The sequence below is a fragment of the Dasypus novemcinctus genome, chromosome 13 (assembly GCF_030445035.2).
Source record: "Dasypus novemcinctus isolate mDasNov1 chromosome 13, mDasNov1.1.hap2, whole genome shotgun sequence".
In the NCBI taxonomy this organism is placed as follows: domain Eukaryota; kingdom Metazoa; phylum Chordata; class Mammalia; order Cingulata; family Dasypodidae; genus Dasypus; species Dasypus novemcinctus.
In genome coordinates, this window is record NC_080685.1 from 110906708 (window position 1) to 110914309 (window position 7602).

A 7602-nucleotide genomic window follows, 5' to 3' on the forward strand; every position below is an offset into this window, starting at 1 on the left:
AGGCAGAGTAATAGCCTGAATTCAGGCAGGGGGAGGGAAACGGGGGAAACTAGCCGAGAGTACAATGAGAACTGACCAGGTGCAGAGATGGTCAGCTGTGACGGCGAGGAAGAGGGAGAGGTTGAAGACAATAGACTTCTGCGGCTAGAATGCCTGGGCGATGACATTGAATGGCATCAAGATCTAGGAGGGGAAAGAACCAGGTAAAAAGGGAGAATGATGAGTTCAGTTGGGGACATGGAGAATTTCAGATACCCTAGGGACACAGATATCCTAGAAACAATCTTTTGGAGATCCCCAGGAAGCAGCTGGAAATTCAAGTCCAAGTCAGAGAAATCTGGGCTGGCCATGAGATGGGATCTGGTTGTTGACGAGCCAGAGAAGGAGAGAAGAGAAATATGAGAGGAGATGTGCAGAGCAGATGAAGGGGACAGCGCACGAGTCCTCAGTAGCCAGGAGACGGAGGCCACCCTGGGTAGCTGGAGGGAAAAACAAAACCCCTCTTCAAGGGAGGCAGGGATGGCTGTGTAGTCATGAAACGGAGCCCAGAGAGAGCACTTCAGCTCCCAGTGCCTATCTGGGAGACGAGAATTTCTATCCCTGTGTGCGCCATGGGGGTGCTGAAAAGAACACATGCAAATATTCTAAATTATTCAGAAGAATGGTTTCTGCACTTCAGGTTATTATGACTGTGCAGTCTTCAGATTAATCTTCTCTTAATGAATTAAAATGAAATATTTTTCATAACTTTATGATCGAGGATGCTTGAACTATTTCTTTAAATTAATTTATTGAAATATATCACCCACACACAAACATACATAAACAATAAGTATATAGTAATAGTTGTGAATTTACAAAACAAACATATATAACATCGTACAGGACTCTCATAACTTACCCCACCACCAACAACTTATATTGTTGTTAAACCTTTTTAAGTAATGATTAAAGAGCATTGTCAAAATATTATTACTAACCAAAGTATTTCCCCCCAACCCTCCCTATTATTATCTTTATGTTATTTATATATGAACATACATAAACAATTAAGTGTATAGTAAAAGTTGTGAACTTACAAAGCAAACATGCATAACATCATACGGGGTCCCAACATCAACCCTCCACCAATACCTTGCATTGTTGTGAGATGTTTGTTACAAATTATGAAGGAATTTTGTCAAAATCTTACTACTAATTATAGTCCTTATCTTACATTTGGTGTGTTTTTCCCCCAACCCACCCTATTATTATTTTTTAAATATATTTTTTATGACCGAAGTTGTAAACTTACAAAACAATCACGCACATGTGCAGAATTCCCAAGCAACACCCCTCTATCAACACACCACACTGTGCTGGAACATCTGTTACAGGTAAGATAATATCATCTGATTATTACCACGTCCATAGTGTACATTTGGCTCACATTTTCCATACTGCCCCATTATCAACACAGTACCTCTTTGGCATAGATGCAAGAATATTATATTATCACTGCTAACCACAGTCCATAGGTCATTCCAGTTGTATTTTTCCCATGCGTTCCCAACACCCTGCAGTAGTGATGTACATTTGCTCTAGCTCACAAAGGACACTCTTGCATCTGTACCATTAACCACAATTCTCATGCACCTCTTCGTTGACTGTGCTATTCAGTTCCTAGATTATTCTCCAGCATTCTGTCAATTGACATTTATATCCTTAGACTACCATTTTCAGCCACATCCCATTTATAAACTAGCTATTACTCACTACTTGTTACCATCCATTCTATACATTTCCACACTTTCACAGTAAAGCTAATTAAAACTTCTACATACATTAAACATCAGTAGTCCACTCAGTCCTCCTCTTATCTCCATTAAGAATCCACCACCTACCACCAGGTCTTGAAGATATTTTCCTACAATTTCTTCTAGAATTTTTATGGTTCTTGCTTTTATTTTTAGGTTTTTGATCCATTTTGAGTGAATTTTTGGATAAGGTGTAAGATAGAGGCCCTCTTTCCTTCTTTTGGCTATGGATATCCAGTTCTTTGAGCACCTCTTTGTTGAATGGACTGTTCTGCCTGAGCTGTCTGGGTTTGACAGGCTTGTCAAAAATCACTTGACCTACATGTGAAGGTCTGTTTCTGAATCATCAATTTGATTCCATTGGTCTATGTGTCTGTCTTTATGCCTGTATCATGCTGTTTTTACCACTATAGCTTGGTAGTATGATTTAAAGCCTGGAGATGAGGGTTCATTTTTCCTTTTATAATGTTTCTGGTTATTCAGGGCCCCTTACCCTTCTACATAAATTTGATAATTGTGTTTTCAATTTTTTAAATGCTGGTGGAATTTTTATCAGGATTGCTTTGAATTTGTATATTAGTTTGAGTAGAATTGACATCTTAATGATATTTAGTCTTCCAATCCATGAGCATGGAATGTTCTTCCAGTTATTTAGGACTTTTAAAATTTCTTTTAACATTGGGTTGCAGTTTTCTGAATATAAGTTCTTTTTTTTTTTTTTTTTTTTTTTTTTTGATTTATTTATTTATTTAATTTCCCCCCCTCCCCTGGTTGTCTGTTCTTGGTGTCCATTTGCTGCGTCTTGTTTCTTTGTCCGCTTCTGTTGTCCCTCAGCGGCACGGGAAGTGTGGGCGGCGCCATTCCTGGGCAGGCTGCTCTTTTCACGCTGGGCGGCTTTCCTCACGGGCGCACTCCTTGCGCGTGGGGGCTCCCCCACGCGGGGGACACCCTTGCGTGGCACGGCACTTCTTGCGCGCATCAGCACTGCGCATGGCCAGCTCCACACGGGTCAAGGAGGCCCGGGGTTTGAACCGCGGACCTCCCATATGGTAGACGGACGCCCTAACCACTGGGCCAAAGTCCGTTTCCCTATAAGTTCTTTACATTGTTGATTAAGTTTATTCCTGACTACTTGAGTTTTATCTGTCATATTTTATTTTTACCACTGTTTTGACTATTTTAGTTACTTTTATTGATATACTCTTCATCTCTAGATTCTCTTCCAGGCCTCTCTCTCCTGTCTTTTCTTTTCAGGCTCCAGCATACCCTTTAGTATTTTCTAAAAATCTGGGCTCTTGCTAAGAAATTTTCTCAGTTTCTGTTTATCTATGAATATTCTAATCTCACCCTGATATTTGAAAAACAGTAATGCTGATATAAGATTCTTGGCTGGAAAGTTTTCTCTTGTAGTATTTTAAATCTATCAAACCACTGTCTTCTTGCCTCCATGATTTCTGGTGAGAAATCAGTACTTAATCTTATTGGGTATCCTTTATATGTTATGCATTGCTTTTCTCTAGCTGTTCTCAGAATTCTCTGTTTTTGGCATTTGACATTCTGATAAGTATGTGTCTCAGAGTTGGTCTATTCAGATTTTTTCTGATGGGAGTACATTGTGCTTCTTGGACACAAATATCTATGTCCTTCAATAGGGCTGGGAAATTTTCTACCATTATTTCTTCAAATATTCCTTCTGTCCCTTTTCCCTTCGCCTCTCCTTCTGGGACACCTATGACACATATGTTTGCACATGTCTGACTGAACTTTAGTTCCCTGAGACCTTGTTCAATTTTTTCCGTTCTTTCTTCATCTGTTCTTTTGTGTTCACTTTCAGAGGCCATTTTTTCAAGCTCATCAATCCTTTCTTCTGCCTCCTCAAATTTGCTATTATATGATTCCAAAGTTTTTAAAATTTAATTTATTGCGCCTTTCATTCCCATAAGATCTGCTATTTTTCTATGCATGCTTTCAAATTCTTCTTTGTGCTCATCCAGTGTCTTCTTAATATCCTTAATCTCTTTAGCCATGTCATTGGATTTATTAAGGAGATTTGTTTGGACATCTATGATTAGTTGTCTCAACTCCTTTATGTCATCTGGAGGCTTATCTTGTTCCTTTAACTGGGCCCTATCTTCCTCTTTCTTGGTGTGGACTGTAATTTTTCGTTGGTGTCTTGGCATCTGGCTTACTAGAGTATTTATTCTGGGTGCAGTTTTTCTCTTTAGTTTAGGGCTCCCTGCCCTTTCTCCTTTGCTGGTTGTGTAATTGGTGCTATAAACTATAGAGCCTCAAGCTGCCCTCATTGCCCCAGGGATGGATGAATCTTCTCCCAACTTTCTCCTTTCCCAGATATAGGGACAGAGTCACAGTTGTGTGGAAGAATCCAAGTCGTGCAGGCTTAAACTGTAACTGCCCAGAGAGACTGATGAAGCTTCATGCCCCTTTCTCCCCTGCCTGGGGCAGGGATGGAGCTGCAGGTGTGGGCAGCAATCTATGCAGTGCGGGTCCAAGATGACTGCAGTTGCCCCAGTAGTCTTTTAATTATTAAGTCTGTGCCAGCCAAAGGTTCCCTCAGTTACCTGGAAAGACTGGGGCTGAGCTAGCCAGCCTCCTCCCTGCCAGAGGTGGGACTGAAGCCTAGGCTAAGGCTACAGGCTGATCTAGATGAAAGAAACTGGTTCCTACCATCACTGTGATATTTGGGGGCAGTCAAAATAGCCGCCTCCGGCCTCTTTCCAACTTGGACAAATTCACACCCCAGCTGTTCCCAGGGTTGTATCTTAGCCATACGAGTTTACAAATCAGTAGCTGAAATCAGCTGCCAGCCGTCTCCTCCTCCCGTGTTTCTGGGAAATGGAGCTTCCGATTCCCGTCACAGAGCAGCTCCTGGGGCGGCTCGTGCCACTAGAGTAGGACAATCACTGGCCTCTGCGGCTTGGACAGTAATTTCCTGGAGAGGCTGGTGCAGTTCCCTGCAGCTTCCTCCCTGCTGGAGGTGGCACTGGGGCCCAGGCTAGAGTTGCTGTCTGACCTGGGTGGAAAGAAGCCGGTCCCCACCAGCACTGGGATCCTCAGTCCGCCCCGCTGCCCCTCGTGCCAGGTGCAGAGTTAAGATGGCACCTCCCAGCCTCTTTCTGACTTGGAAGGCTCAAACTTTAGCTGTTCTCAGGATTACACTTCAGCCCCTGAATTTCCTCATCATAGCTTTGAAGTTGGTGCCCAACCGTCTCTTCCTCTCCTGTTTCTGGGAAAGTGGAGCTTCCAATTCCAGCCGTGGAACAGCTCCCGAGGCGGCTTGTGCCTCCAGTGGAGGATGAGCACCGGCCTCCGGGCGTGGAGCCTCTACTCAGGAGTCTTCTTTGCAGATGGACATCTCCTCCTTCCACTCTTTCAAGGATGTTGCAGGATGCCCTTCTGGTCCCCTGAAGCCCCCAAACAGGTGCTTCAGCTGCTCCAGAGAGCGCTGGGTGTTTTCTAACTGCCCTGTAGTAGGAACTGACTCTAGGAGCTCCTTACTCTGCCGCCATCTTGCTGCTCTCCACTTAAACTATTTTTTTAAGCTTAGTTAATATAGCTCCATCCTTCAGTTGCCTCAGTCAAAAATACCATGACCATCCTTGACTCCTCCCTTCTGCTCGTGAGCCTATCAACTCTCCTTTCTAAAGATGGGCAGAGTCCAGCCGCTCCTCCCCACCCCTGCCGGGTCCCCCGGCTGTCCAAGCCCTCTGCCTCCAGCCAGCTTTGGCCCCAGCCTCCAGCAGGCTCCTGGCTCCGCCGGCCCCTCTTCTGTCCATTCTCAGCTCAATAGGCCGAATGATCTGTTAAGATGCAGGTCAGGTTTGGGTGATGAAGATGTTCTGGGACCAGCTACGGTGATGGTGGCCCATCGCGGTGAATATAGTAAAAGCGCTTGCCTTGGATACTTTAAATGGGTGAATTGTACGCTATGTGGACTTTAGCTCAATAAAGCTGTTAAAAAATAAAATATAATACAGGTGGGATATCTTGTCATTCTTTAGCTCAAACCCTCCAACCACTTCCCAGCTCACTCACAGTAAAATCCAAATTACCCACTACAATGGCCTAAAAACGGCCTGCCATGGCCTTCTCTCCTCTCCGTGCTCCAGTGCCCACAGGCCTCCTTGCTGTTCCTCACACTTGTCCCGTCCGTGTTCTTTTGTTTCCTCGGCTACGCTGCTTGCTCCCCCACATTTCTCAGGTCAGTACTCCAAGGGCTTATTCTCGAAGGGACCTCTGCAGACCCTCTTATTAGCTACGCCCTTGCTCCTTGACTTCTCTCCATATGCCAGATAATTGTTTTTGTTTTTTTAAAGATTTATTGATTTCTCTCCCCACCCCAGCCCCCTTGCCGTCTGCTCTCTGTGTCCATTCACTGTGTGTTCTTCTGTGTCTTCTTGTCTTCTCTTTAGGTGGCTCTGGGAACCAATCCTGAGACCTTATGGGTGGGAGAGAGGGGCTCAATCTCTTGCGCCACCTGGTCTGCTATGTCTCTTACTGTCTCTCCTCTGTGTCTCTTTGTTCTGTCATCTTGTTGTACCAGCTCTCCGCGTGGGCCAGCTCTCCTGTGTGGGGCAGCACTCTGTGTGGGACTCCTGTGTGGTAGACAGGAGCCCAGCTGCTTGAGCCACATCTGCTTCCCTTATTTGCTTATTGTCTGTTTCCCTCAACTAGAACATTGAAGACAGGGATGTTGTCTTTGTTCACTGTTGTGTCCCCAGGGTTGAAAAAAAAAAAGCGTCCAGCATTAGTAGGTGTTCAGTAAATCGATGTTGAATGAGTGACTCACCAGCTTATGGCACTACCTTCTGAATCTGAGTCTGCTGTGCTAACTGTCAGGTTCCCTGCCAGCCTCCCCCACTGGGTCCATCCACTCTAGCCTCTGGGCTCTATCCAGCCCCCAAATCTGAAGCAATGCAGCCCCTGGGCCCGTAGCTCACAGGTCAGCTTCAGAGCAGGCTTCCTGCTTCTCCAGCTCTGACCACGCACGCAGCTCTCCTCTTGATTTGCCCTTGCAAATAACCACCTCTGACTTAGACCCAAGTTCCAGCACCTGGTTTCCAGTTTGAAAACCCAAGCCTTGATTTCCCCCCAAGACTGGAGTCCCCTCACCTTTGCCAAAGCATCCAGGTAAACCTCCCGTGCCCGAACCTGCTGGCCCGAACCTTGGCAGCGGGCCAGCGGCAGACCCCCTGATGTCACATCGCCTGGGTGCCAGTTACTCAGCTGCTGTCCTGCAGCTCTCAACCCAGCCTTCTGTGCTCTGCCGTAATGCTGGGGCTGGATTCTGCTCACTACCTTCCGCTTTGACCACTGGCTCCGTATTAGACTCTGCCGATAGGGGCGAGGGAGAAAGGCTGGGAGAGGCTGGAGGAAGGGAGAGGCTTGTTCCCTCCCTGGGCTTCCTGGCATTTCCACGCTGGAGGAGCAATTCCCTCCTGCAGTGTGTTTGCGCCCACCCTGCAGCTTCTCCCACAGTGGAGAGGCAGCCTGCTCACCGCACGCTCACCGCCCTCGCCCCAGACACGGCTCCTCGCCGCTCAACAGCGTCACTCCTCTAAGGGTCCAAGTTTTCAATTCCAGCATCTCTTTGTCCACTCAGCCCTGCAGTAGCTTCCTGAAGTTGCTACCTCCATAATATCTTAATACTTAATAGAATATTTATTATATTTTTATATTAATATATAATAAATTAATAATACTTAATACTCCATTCAACAGCTATATTTCACACCTAATTAACAGTTCATCACGTGATATTCTTTCTGTTCACATAACTGGTGTGGTT